Here is a 14,805-nt window from a genome sequence, read left to right as displayed (position 1 = left end):
ATATTTTTTCAAATGATAATACTATTGTATTTTATTTTCAATCATAAAATGTAGCCACCCAATTATTTTCCTATAACGTGTCCGGTAATGCATAAAAATATTGATGATCATATAAAGAAAGTAAAAATGACTGAAGATGATGAAGATGGATGAGCAAATTCAACTTTGTTCATTTTTCTGGCCAAAAATCTTAAACATATCTATAATGATAAGATGCCTCCTCTTGTACCTTCATGGGATGCAAACAAAGAGGAGTGTGAGAAATATGTTGATTGGATGAGATCAAATAACATGGAGAGATTTTACTGTCTTAGTACCATGGAAGATAAGCTAAGGAAAAAGTTCGAACACATTGAATATGCTCGTGATTTGTGGGATGCTGCCTTTGAGGATTTACAGACAAGACCATAATCACGAAAAAGGTAGATATGATTTACCTTTACCTTAGGCTTAATATTGGATTATGATACATAAAGTTCTAAATCTTTGATTTAGAAACCACTAATCATATTTTTGTTATATGTTCTTCTTTACAAACACTTGAGCGATCAAGAGGAACTTGCAGAATGAGACAAAAAGTTGAAGAGGAAAAGAGGAAAAGCCTCTAGTTCAAGAAAGCGTTAAAGACTTTGGCATCTAAGACTTGGTCATATAGGTCTAGATAGGATAAAGCAGTTAACAAAAGATGGACCTTTGAGAGAACTAAGAGTTGGAACTCTTCCGGTTTGTGAATCTTGTCTAGAAGGAAAAATGACCAAACACCATTTCTCAGTGAAAGGCAATAGAGCCAAAGAACCTTTGGAGCTTGTACACAGTGATGTCTGTGGTCCAATCAATGTACAAGCAAGAGAGGTGTATGAGTATTTCGTCACCTTTATTGACGATTACTCAAGATATGGTCATACTTACTTAATGCTTAGGAAATCTGAAACCTTTGGTAAGTTTCAATAATATAAAGCTGAGGCTGAGAAGCAGTTAGGTAAGACTCTAAAGACACTTCGATCTAATCGAGGTGGAGAATATTTGGACTTAGATTCAAAGATTTCTTGCTGGAGCATGGTATTCTATCCCAACTCACAACATCAGGAACGCCACAGCAAAATGGTGTTTCTGAAAGAAGAAACAGGACCTTGTTGGACATGGTCAGGTCTATGTTAAGCTACTCTTCACTTCATCTCTCATTCTGGGGAAGTGCACTTCAACTCGCGACGTACATTTTGAATGTAGTCCCATCTAAGACCATTAGCAAAATTCCACTGGAACTGTGGAATGGAAATAAACTTAGTTTGTACCATTTCCACATTTTGGGCTGTCCTACTCATGTTCTTAGACCTAAATCAGGGAAACTTGAATCAAGGTCGGAAGTGTGCATTTATGTTGGCTATGCTCCAGAAACAAGAGGTGGTTATTTCCATAGTCCCAATGATCAAAAGGTATTTGTTTCCACAAATGGGACCTTCCTTCAACATGACTATATGAATAACTATAAACCTCAGAGCAAGGTAGTATTTGAGGAACTCACAGCTGATAAGATTCCATCATAATCATCTTCATCATAAAATGATAAACGACAAACCAAGGAAACCATGATTCCTGAAAAAGAAACCCTGGTGCAATGTCGTAGTGGGAAGATTGTGAGACAACCTGTTCGCTACGAACATGAGGCACGTGTCCTTGTTTTTTATACAGACAAGGACGATCCATTAACCTTTAAAGAGGCAATGGATGATTTTTCAAAGGAGAAATGGCAAGAAGCCATGAACCAAGAAATGGGCCATGCTAAAATCCATTTGTATCCTCTTATCCATAGTGATTGCCAATGATTATGAAAAGGAGAGATGGAAAGAAGCCATGAACCAAGAAATAGAATCGATGTATTCCAATTCTGTTTGGGAACTTGTTGATCCACCTGAAGATGTCAGGCCCATAGGGTGCAAGTGGATATACAAGAAGAATAGAGGTGTAGATGGGAAAGTAGAGACTTTCAAAGTGAGGCTTGTAGCCAAAGGTTACACTCAGAGAGAAGGTGTTGATAATGAAGAATCATTATCTCTTATGGCCATGCTCAAATCCATTCTTATCCTCTTATCCATAACGGCTGCCAATGATTATGAGATATGGCAAATGGACATCAAGAAACCATTTCTAAATGGCTATCTTGATGAAAGTATCTATATGGTACAACCAAAAGGGTTCATAAAGAAAGGGGAAGATCAAAAGGTGTGTAAGCTGCTAAAATCCATTTATTGATTAAAGCAAGCATCTAGACCTTGGAACATCATTTTTGATGAAACAATTAAAGCATATGGCTTCAAACAGAATGTCGACGAAGCATGTGTCTATAAATACATCAAAGGAAAAGTGTTGGTTCTCTTAGTTCTTTACGTTTATGACATGTTTCTCATTGGGAACTATGTAGAGACATTTCCAAACGTAAATAAATCGTTAGCTAAAAAGTTCCAAATGAAAGATTTGGGCGAGATGAGCTATGTTCTGGGAATCCAAATCCTAAGGGATAGGACGAACAAGCTCTTGGCACTTTCTCAGGGTAATTATATAGATAAGGTGCTTGAAAGATTCTCTATGGAGAATTCCAAGAAAGGTCAAATACCGATCAGAAATGGAATTGCTCTCTCCAAGGAACAATGTCCCAAGACACCTCAGGAGGAAAAGGATATGAGAAAGTATCCCTATTCTTCAACAGTTGGGAGTCTGATGTATGTTATGTTGTTTACTAGGCTCGACATATGTTATGCAGCTGGGATTGTAAGTCGTTATCAATCAAATCCTAGTTTGGAACACTGGATTGCAGTAAAGCACATTCTCAAGTATCTTAGATGAACGAGAGACTATATGCTGGTATATTCAGAGGGTGAGCTAAACCCTACTGGATACACTGATTCTGATTTCCAATCAGACAAAGACAGTCGAAAATCGATATCTGGATCAGTGTTCACTCTTGGTGGAGGTGCTGCTGTCTGGAGAAGCATTAAACATTCCGGCATAGCTGATTCAACCATGGAAGCTGAATACATAGTGGCGTGCGAAGAAGCTAAGGAGGCGGTTTGGTTGATGAAGTTCTACACTAATCTGAAAGTTTTTCCAGATATGGATAACCACTAATCCTATACTGTGACAACAATGGAGCAATAGCTAATTCCAATGAACTGAGAAGCCACAAGAGAGAGAAGCATATAGAAAGGAAATACCATCTGGTAAGAGAGATTGTACACCAAGGTGATGAGACTGTTATGAAGATAGCGTCGGAACAGAACTTGGCTAGCCCGTTAACCAAGAAACTTCTTGCAAAGTCGTTCATGGGTCACGTGCGCAATATGGGATTAAGGGAGATGCCTCACTTGCTTTGAGGGAAAGTGGGAGATTGTTAGAATTAATGCCCTAAAAGCATGTAAAAACATTTTATTGGTTTTAAATATAAGTATAATTTTATTATATTTGAATGTTATAATTATTGTTTGAATTAATTATATAATAATATCAAGAAAATTCCCTATTCATTCATGAGAATATGATCTTGAATTAGTATGAGAGAGTTAAGAATATATATTATGAAGAAAATAGTCCTTAACATATTAAAGTAAGGAATCTTTAATGAATGGTTACTAGTACAATTTGTTAAGCATACGAGATGCAAGTATTCTAGATTCGGATTACTGATGTGGATAGACATCTTAGTCAAGGTGATGTTTATAATAGAGATTATCTATGACATGACTGATGAGAATTAATTATCTTTATAAACTTGCGTTTGACGTAAATATTTAATTCTTATCATAATAGATGATCATTTGTGGATCAAACTAAATCCTGAGTTTTCATGAACTCCTGTTTATGTTTATTGGATCTTTTGATTCACTCGTTAAGGCATCTTAGAATAATGAGGCTAATGACTTTTGTTTTGGAGATTCAATATCATGGATGGCTGGGAACATGAATTACAATATTGGAATCCATGCTTTCCTAATGGATCGAATATTGGCTCCCTTAAGGGTTGATCCTGGAACTGAATAGTTATTGAGCTCATATCTATAATTAGATTATTGATTAATTATTTGCTAGTGAATTAATGGTACTTAAGGATCAAGAGGTAATTAGAATGGTAAAACAGTTATTTTGACCAGCTCTAATTAATGAACCAATAATGGAGGACAATACTACATATATTGATTATATCAATGGACTACTAGAGAAAAATCTATAAATATAATTCTATAAATACTTAGAGTGCAATACCATATTTATAGTGGAGTAATCATGGAATTAATAAATAAGATTATTAGATTAAAGAGTTTAATTAAGAATCTAATTTATTGGAGCTTCGTATTATAAGTCCATGGTCCCCAGATCTCCTCTGTCCTACACAGTCAAGGGTAAGGATGTCAAAAGAAAGATTTGTAAAGACAAATGACTAAATTGCAAAGGAATTAATTTTCCAGTAAACCAAATTGCAAAGGATGTCAAAAGAAAGATTTGTAAAGAGAAATGACTAAATTACAAAATTTCAAAGTAAACCAAAACAGAGTTTAAAGGACATATTTACAAAATTTCTAGACACTATAAATGACCAAGGCCACTCTAATGGCAAAATGTACATTTTAGGTTTCCGTCCCTGCACAAACTCTCGACCATGGCGGCCGAGTAGCTAACGATGTACACCTCGCCCCCAGAGCTCTCCAACTCATGGTTGACCCATCTAACTCTTGCTTTTACCTGCACCACATAGCACTCGTGAGCCGAGGCCCAGCAAGAAAACCATAACATCATAGCATGATCAATATTAGTAATCAAATAATTCATTAAGCATAATCAAATATTCAGTAGTCCATAGCATTCGCATAATCAGTGATAACAATCGATAAATCCACAATCTAACATCCAGATATTCAGCATATCATATCCACCAAGTTAACAAAAGTACGCATATCATTCAATAACTATGGTTGACGCCCTTAGGCTGCACCCTCTGAATGAGTCACCGTCTTCGGCTCACTTAGGCCGATACCAGTGTTCAACCCACTGACCCTGGCTCACTTAGGCCAAGCTCAGTGATTATTTAATTAACCTCAGCTACTAGTGGCCGAGCTGCGTCCTGTGCGCAAATATTTATTCTGGCACTCTTAGGCCATTTATCACGTGTCCCCATGGCATAATACCATCTTATGACACCACATACAAGTATAGGGAACTCTTAGTCCCAACGTAACCACATAACCGGGTGCAGTTTCTTACCTTTGATTTCAAGCAGAGAAGATAAACTGATTCCAAGCATGGTCCTCAGCTTTGAGCCTTGGCGATAAACCTAGTCACAATCCATAAATAGTATTTTGATGACTTAAATTCCAAAGGACAATTCAGGGACCAAACTCACGCTCACGGGACCTCAAATTCCACTAAACAAAGTGGTGAAACTGTCCCCCCGAGCCCCCAAGAAAAACCCTAAAAAGTACCTAAAAACCCAATTCTAGAGGCAGGGTAGTGCTACAGTGCCACCAGGGGGCGCTACAGTGCTACAAACAGAGACCTAAGCCTCCCAGAAATGTAGGCTAGCGCTACAACGCTAGCACCAGAACTAAAAAATTATGGCTTTTCTTCCTACGATTTCTCCCGAGCCAAAGCTCCACAAAACAACTCCAAACCTCAACTAAACTTAAAATTGAACCTACCATTCACTATAGCTCAACCAAACAACCCAACAACATTAAAAACTTAGCTAAAATCATCATCAAACACAAAAATCACAATTGAGCTCAGAAGCTCAAGAACATCTTCTGAAAACTAGAAACCCAGAGAATAAAAGTCAGAAATTGTTACCTCTGAATATTGAATCCAACCCTAGGTTTCCTTCACTGTTTCCCCCCAACTTTGATTCCTCCAATTCCCAAGTTTAAATCCTTAAACTCCCATCCCAAAACCAAAGTCAGAAACCATACTCAACAAAACCCAGAAAAACTCAAATAAAACCTTAAACCTTACCTTATTTTAGAACTAGTTCCAGCTGAATTCTCTATTTACTCCAGGGATCAAAGTCCCAAACCTAGCCCAAGATTCCTCTTGAATTCTTAGCTTCAAATTCCTCAAGGCAAAGTGAGAGAGAGCAAAATCGTGAGGGAGAGAGAAAGAGGTGAATTGAGTGTTCGGTTTTTCCTTATTTCCTTTCTCAGCTTCAAGCCCCTTCCTACAACTTCCACTATAATCTAAATAAGTCTAATATATCAGTTATTCCCTTAATAAGCAAAAGACCCTTTTGCCCTCCCAATTAATTCCAAGCCTATTAATCACTCTAAGGGCATTTTGGTCATTTGCTCCAAATTCCCGCTAATTCCTCGAGTTTCCCTAACGTTTACCACTCAAATCCCATCATCCAATTAATCACCAATTATTTCCCCCATTGTCTAAACATCTCCAATATATTACCCAAATTCCCAGAAATACCCCTAGGCTCCCCCGAGCTAGGTATAAATCCTCGTTGTGACTATTTCGCCAAACCGCTCACAAGACCGTCTCGAGCCACATGCTGTAAATTTATATCCACATAATAATGTGGTCTCAACAATTTATCTCATACAATTAAATTTATGCCCTCAACGGGCCAAAATTACAAACATGCCCTTATGCACAAAACAGGGCCCACATGCATATTTAATACTCATAAACATGCATCTAATCATATCCATGTACTCATCTAATCATGCATGCCATATAATCATGCATTTAATCATTTATTCACATAATATACCAATTATGCCCTCCCGGCACACTAATCACGGCCCTTAAGCCTTATTAACAATTTTGGGTCGTTACACTAAAATTAATATTCATCTTGTTTGGATTAATATAAAGAGAGAGAATAATAAATATCTTATTTATATTATGATATTTTTTTATTTAATTTAAAATTGATATTTTAAGATAAAGTTAATTTTGAATTAGTTGATATTTATGTTGGGATAAATATAATGTCTTAAAAGTTGATTAAATAAACAAATGAGAAAATTAGGGAAACCCTAATAGGGTTGGCCAACACACATTGTACAATACAGTGTGTGGCACCTAACTCATGGATATTTATCCCTCGAATTTGAATTTTGAATTTCAAATAAGTTTGTTTAATCAGTTATTCAATTATTCTTTTTAAATATCATTTAATTAAATAATTAAATAAAAAAATCTAATTAGTTTTAATTTGAATTATATTTTAATTAAATATCTTTATAAGTCTGATAGTACGTGACTTTCAAAAAAAGGCTTGATTATTATTTTTTGAAAAATAAAAATACAGACTCTCTCTCTCTCTCTCTCTAAAGCGATAGTTTTCTCTAAACATGAAAACTATTCTAAACCTTCTCTCTGTCAAAACTCTCTAGATCTAATGTGTTGAGCACATCTAGTCAGTCCCATAAATCAACCTTTTGAATCCTACATGTTGACACACATCCTTGTGTGTTTGAGGATTGGTATGGAAGATCAGGGTGTGAGATCTTAGAACACTAGATAGGAAGATCGTTGATTTATACAAAAAGACTCAAGGACTGTGATAGGCTACAAGAGGTAATCCCTGATCTATTTGTATGTGATTTAATATTTATATATATGTGTATGATCCTGGCTGAGATTAATATTTATTAAAATGGGTCCATATATTCCAGTGCGTACCTTTGATTTGATCATTTAATACCATCACAGTGGTAGTTATCTGCTCAGCCAGTGCGTATCCATTTCCCTTGGGCTTCCGGCCCTTGCCCTTGCCCCCGCATTTACTATCACGGGGGGTTTGACTGGGTGCAGCAGACTAGGAGGAGTGGAAACTCTGGCACTGAATGCAGGCTAAAGAGCACTGTATTCAGTGGGCACCGCTCCATATCTTGTCGGGGTCACGCTGAATCCAAGAGTTGGCACGACACTGAAACCTATGGGCAGGACGATCAAGCTGGGTTGGACTCCTCCCAAGCTTGGTTGGATAGGAGCGTAAGGGGAATACTGGATTCTTGAAGCCACAGAGCTAGATTCAGTCGCAGTGGGGAAGGTGACGGGTCGTCCCAACACTCTAATCTGGGCATCCTCCCAATTGATATACTCTTGTGCCCTAGGAATGAAGTCATCGAGTCATTGACATCCCCTCTGCTAGAGGTCATCACAAAGCAGGGACTTCGTGCTGATGCCAACCTACAAGGCCATCAATCAACTATCTTGGTTCTCGCCACGTCCTCCTTGAAGCGCTTAATGTATGCCTTGAGGGCTTCGAAGGGCCCTTGTTTAATGTTGGCCAAAGCTTTGACCTTGAAGCTCACGTTCTGAGCTCCTATGAATTTTCTTCAGAAGGCAGATGACAATTGATGCCACGAGTGAATGGATCCTGGTCGGTTCTTTTTGAACCACTCATCTGTAGGTCCCGATACAGTGAACAGGAACATGTGACATTTAGGGTCATCGGAGACGCGGTGCACCAAAATCAATCTATTGAACTTAGAAAGGTGGTCAGTGGGGTCCCAGCCGCCATCATATAATTTTGGTTATTATCGAGTTATGAGGTTTTAAAGCTATCAATGGTTTCAAAACTCACATTTTATTCAACAAACTCATTAGAAAACAAAACCTAAAAGGCTTCTAATGATATTTACTTTGAAAAATATTTTTGAATTATAAAGCCAAAAAAAAAAAGAATTTATTAACGTTCGACTATGAACGTGTGGGATTCCAAAAAAAATCTACTTCCATTGTTTTTAAACTAGTTTCTCAAATAAAAAAATCATTAGAAACACTTACTAAAAGATTTCTAATGCAACTAAAACTGAGAAATAAATTTGAATTAACAATCTCCAATTTTCAATAATATCTAAAACTATATACATGAATATATAATATATATATGTATGGATGAAGACATAGGCATATTTATAAATCATAAAAATATATATGTGTGTTTTTATGAATATGAATATAAAGGCATATATATAAAATAAATAAATATATATGCAGATAAAATTACCAAGGAAGAGATGTAGATTAGGCGACTGATACCAAATGTTAGATTAAATGAAATGTATGCATATGAAGAATCCTATACATGTAGGCAGAATTAATATATAGATTGAACATATACAAATAGAGGATTGAATATTGTATACCTCCAGCCATTGCAATTGATAACCTCGATCTAGCTTTAGATCTATAAAAGAAAAAGAAAAGAAATAGAACGAGCACTCAGGCTTCCAAGCTCTCACTAACTCTTTTTAGATGGAGTTACTGAAAGTCAGAATGAGCAGTGAGCTTGGGGACCAGTACTCTATATTTATAGAGTGAGACCTACCATCAGAACGTTTGTCACAGATTAAGATATTCTCTCAATCAGTTGGGATATGCAAAATCGGGTAACAAACAAAATCGGGTAACAAATAATGTTGACCATTAATTAGAATATTTTGTCAATAAATAAGATATTGACTTTGATATATTAAATCAATTAGTTATAACAAATTGATTTTATATACCATTTAAATAAATATTCTAACACTTGATCCTCTATTTATAGTTGAAATGGTCTTTCAAAGCAGTTCACGAAATCTGCAAGAAATCAAGAAAGAAATGCACAAATTGGACAGACTAAAGTCCAGATTCATTAGAGCGAATTTTTTAATCAATTGAATTTCGAATAATTTCCTAATTTAGCTCATGGTCTGCAGTAAATCACTAGAATATCATAAAATATTATTTAAATGAAGAAAGTTGAAAATCTTTTCTTTATTACACAAAGTTTCATTTTCCTAAAAATGAAACTATTTTTTTTTTAATCTTTCTTTTTACAACCAGCCATTACAACAAATTTTTTTGATTAAAATATATCATAAAATTTTCTTTAATCAATTGACAAAAAATCTCAGAGTCTAAAAAGAAATTTCTATGTTTTCACCAAAGGACACATGGCAATCCAAAATCGGTGCAGGTAGGGCACGTGTCGAGGAGGCGTGCTTTTTCGAGTGAGACCACACCCTGAGGGTCAGTCCTCGGAGGGTAGATGTCTAGGCTAAAGGGCGAGTCCCTCGAATATAGGGTATGGATGTCTCTTTGAGGCCATGCCCCGAGGACTTGTTAGTAGTCCTTGAGCTCTTTACAAGTAGTTTCCTTTCAGGTCAAGGACCTTGTCCATGGGACCTTGTCCTCAGGACCTAGAAGGCTAGCTAGGTGTCAACCATTGCAGGTTTGAAGCGTTAAAGGATCGTATGACAACCTTTTTGGTGATCCGTCCACAGTGTTGTCAATTGTATGACTCGCCAATTCGCACTCCCACTACGCTGCTTGAAAATGAAATATGTGTGGCATTCCCTGACAGTGCCACGGGCATGTTCCCCATAAAGTGGGTAACTTTCTGCAGTAAGCCCTGTGTTTATTGCCTGGGCCGTGGTCTCTGGTTAATGCAACCCAATGCATTAAAGTGGTATTAATACCCCAATAACGGGGAGAATATGTATTAATTACAGATAATTCGAATTAATGACCCCAACCTCTATAAATAGGGCTGGGATTCTCTTTGTAAAGGGTTCATAATTTTTAGAGAAAGATAGCCTTGTACTCATAGCAATATAAATGCTACCTAAGAAAACTCCATTAGAGATCGTCCTAGAAAGCTTCCAATCCCTTTAATACCAGAGACTAATGGACTAGGGCTCTTTTATAGCCTGAACCACGTAAAAATTGTTGTGTTCTTGTTGTTTATTTCTTTAATCTCTCATCTTTAGGTTGATAGCAAAAAATGCAGTCAACATTTTAGTGTTTTTATTGAGAGTTTAAAGAAAGCATTCATAACATTTACATCCATGATAACGGGTGTAAGTTATTTTTCACAGAGCTATGTATGCGCATCTGCTGCAAGGCGGGAATATGCGGCGGCTATGCAGAATGGTTCCAAATTGGCGGAGCAGATGACGAAATTAGAAGAGGAGCGGTCAGGGAGAAAGATGGCCGAGGCGAATCGGGACGTGCTTGTGGAGGCCATCAAGAGGTTAGAAACAGAGCTGGCAGAGGCAAAAAAGAGGGTGACTGCCACAGAGGAGAAGCTGATAAGCACTGTCGGGCTCGAAGTAGAGCGAGATAAACTGAAAGACGATTTGGTGGATATGACCAATAAGTGGATGGAGAAAAGTCAATTCTACGTTCAGCATGAAGCCCGCATGGAGAAGCTTAGCAGTATGATGAATGACCTTGAAGAAGATGTTGTGTCGTTGCAGACTGATAAGGAGACCTTAGAGAAAGAGAAAAAAGAGCTGGAGCAAAAGGCAAACAGTCTTGAGGCCAGCGCAGTGGAGGCCAAGAAGCAGAAGCTGGAAGCTGAACTTCTTTTAGGGAAGAATTTGAAGGAAGCAGAAGAGGCGGTAACCGAAGCCAAGAAGCAGTTGGAGGAGATGGCAGAGTTTGATATTAATGATTGATTTTTAGTTGTTATTTAATCAATCTAATGCCATGAATCACTTTATCTATGCATCTCGGATCAATTTGGGCAAAAATAACTCGAAAATCGATGCCGGAATGGTGTTTTTCATGCGGGTTGTGAAGCGGGTCGCCTAACCCGCGTGCAGGAAATCGGGTCAAAATGACCCGGTTGGAGGTTGAAGACGGGGAAAACGACATTTCCCCTTGCAGCGGACAAAACGACCCGTCGTTTGACGGGTCATACGACAACATGTCGTTTTCCCCATGGCAGAATTAAGAAAAATAAAAAATTGAAGAAAAATTTATAAAAATTCTGAAAATTACCTTTTTAATTTATTTTTGGAATTTTATTATTTTCTTGATTTTAATGCTTTTTTAGAAAATAAATTTGATTTTTAAATTTTTGCCAATTTAAGAAAACATATAATTTTGATATATTGTATATTTGGAAATTAATTAAAATGTGCAATTACTTGATTATTAGTGTATTTGTTGCATGGTATATTTCTTTTATTCATGCAATATTAAATAATTATGTTATTTTAAGAATGTAATTACATTTTATTTTACAATTAAATTTGTGCAATTATTTTATTAATTCACCAAATTAATAAATCATTTTATTGTCTTATTTAACTTGATTTTTTCTGTCATTAAGTATATATATGGAATTATTGTATTTAGTTTCGTACATATAATTAATTATGCTAATTTGTATGATTATTTTGTTCTTATTCATGCAAAATTTATTCTTAGTATAATTATATTTAATTTTATATGTATGATTTTATGATTTTAAATACGTTATATATTCCATTATTGTGCTAGATATATTTAGATGATATTCAAACATTAAGATAGGTTGAATAATATTTAGCACATTAATATTCATAATTTATTCATAAAATATTTAGGGTGAATAAAATTATGAATAAAACATAAACAATTTTGTAGTTGACATAAGAACGCATGAAACTGAGACAAATGCTTAATCTAGAACGATTTTTAATGATCTTCGGACGACCACACTAGGAGCACTAATCTCTATAATTGCCTATTATGTTATAACAAAATTGTTCTTAGGTCTTCATAGAACCTAAAACACAATGTCTAGTGAGCCATATAATTTTAAATAATGAGGGAGTAGCCACAGCATCTTTAATTATATAAAATTATATATTAATTTGAAAGGATCACATAATTGACATAAATTGTGATTGATTATATAGATATAATAATTTTACCCCACAGGGATTTTATTATATTTATATAATTAATTAGGATAATATATTAAATTAATTTTCTTAATTTACCCACAGGAGTTATGATAATTAATTAATTAGTTTTATCATAAAGTTTAATAAAGATAGAAGTATCAAACCTTAATTTATCCCAAATAATTCGTTTGAATAATCTATAATCATATACATCTAATTTTATTAAATTAAAAATTTAGCCCATAGGAAATTTTTGTTTAATAAAATTTCACCCTTTAGCATGCTATACATTGGTAAAACATGACTTCATTAAGCCTCAATCTTTAAAAATCTAAGTTTGTAATCCTATTCATGGAGCTTTTTAATCCTCCTCTAGTTTCGCTAAAATACTTACCGAAATTCCTGAGCTTAGGGGTGACAATTTCAAAATCTAGAAAGAATGAGTTCTTCTTCATTTAGGCTGCGCCAACATGGACTACACAATAAGGAAGGACAAACCTGCTGCAATCACTGCGACTAGCACTGCAGCTAAGATCGCACTATATGAAAAATGGGAGCGATCCAATCGCCTCAGCATCATGTTCATTATCTCCAAGATCCCTCTGGGAATGCGTGGATCGGTGGAGCAACCTGAGAAAGTAAAAGACTTGATCAAACTAATCGATGAGCAATTCGACACTTCAGACAAACCACTTTACAACAACCTCATCCACCATTTCTCATCCACAAAACTCACTGGTGTCAAAGGAGTTAGAGAACATATTTCAAAGATGAGGGACATTTATGCTAAACTGAAGAAGCTCGATGTAGTCATTCCTGAAACGTTCCTGGTCCACTACATCCTTAACAATCTTCCACCTCAATACGGACCTTTCAAAATTTCCTACAACACACATAAGGACAAATGGAGTATTAATGAACTGATAACCATGTGTTCTCAAGAAGAAGCAAGGCTCCTACAGGAACAAGGTGAAAGTGCTCACATGGCCACCCAAGGGAAGAAACGCAAACCATCCAAGAAGAACAAGGGGAAAAATAAAGTGCCTCCCCAAGGCGAAATAAAGAAGGATTCCATCAAGTGTTTCTTCTGCAAAAAGAAGGGACATGCAAAAAAGGAATGCGCCAAGTTCAAGAAAAGGATAGACAACAAAGGTAATCCAATTTCATTCATATGCTATGAATCTAATATGGCTAATGTTAATATTAACACATGGTGGATTGATTCTGGATCAACAATTCACATTTCAGATTCCTTGCAAGGTTTACAAAACCTAAGGAAGCCAGTGGGAAGTGAGCAAAGCATCTTATCCAGAAACAAGATGGTCTCACATGTGGAGGCTATTGGAACGTGCCATTTAGTTTTAAGTAGCGATATTTTATTTTACAGTTAGAAAAGACATTTTATGTACCAAGTTTCTCTAGAAACTGGATTTCCGTTTTAAGACTTGTACCTTTTAGTTTTTCCTTTACATTTTTAGACAAATCTTTTAATTTATAATATAAATCTGGATGTGTTGGAAATTGTATTTTGTTTGATGGTCTTTACTACATTAATTTACAAAACACTACCGCTTATAATATTGTGCACGCTCACGCTGGCAATAAACGATGTGTTATGAATGAGAATTCCTCTACATTATGGCACCAGAGATTGGGACATATCTCCATTGATAGAATTAGAAGGTTAGTGAAAGATAGGGTACTCAATACCTTAGATTTTATTGATTTTGATACTTGTGTGGATTGCATTAAGGGAAAGCATACCTCCAAGTCTAAGAAAAGTGGTGTCCATAGGAGTTCCGACCTATTAAAAATCATACATACTAATATATGTAGTCCAGACATGGACTCATATGGTCAGAAATACTTCATCTCTTTCATAGATGATTACTCACGCTACATGTATATCTACTTACTTCATAACAAAAGTGAAGTGTTAGATGTCTTTAAGATATTTAAAGCTGAAGTAGAGAAACAATGCAACAAGCAATTTAAGATAGTGAGATCAAATAGGGGTGGAGAATATTATGGTAGATACACTGAAGATGGACAAGCACCTGGCCCTTTTGCAAAGTTTCTTCAAGAAAATGGGATTGTTGCCCAATATACCATGTCCGGTACACCCGAGCAAAATGGTGTTGCA

This window comes from Humulus lupulus, chromosome 1 (assembly GCF_963169125.1).
Source record: "Humulus lupulus chromosome 1, drHumLupu1.1, whole genome shotgun sequence".
Classification (NCBI taxonomy): domain Eukaryota; kingdom Viridiplantae; phylum Streptophyta; class Magnoliopsida; order Rosales; family Cannabaceae; genus Humulus; species Humulus lupulus.
The sequence above is the reverse complement of the archived record's forward strand: the minus strand, read 5'-3'. Positions refer to the sequence as shown.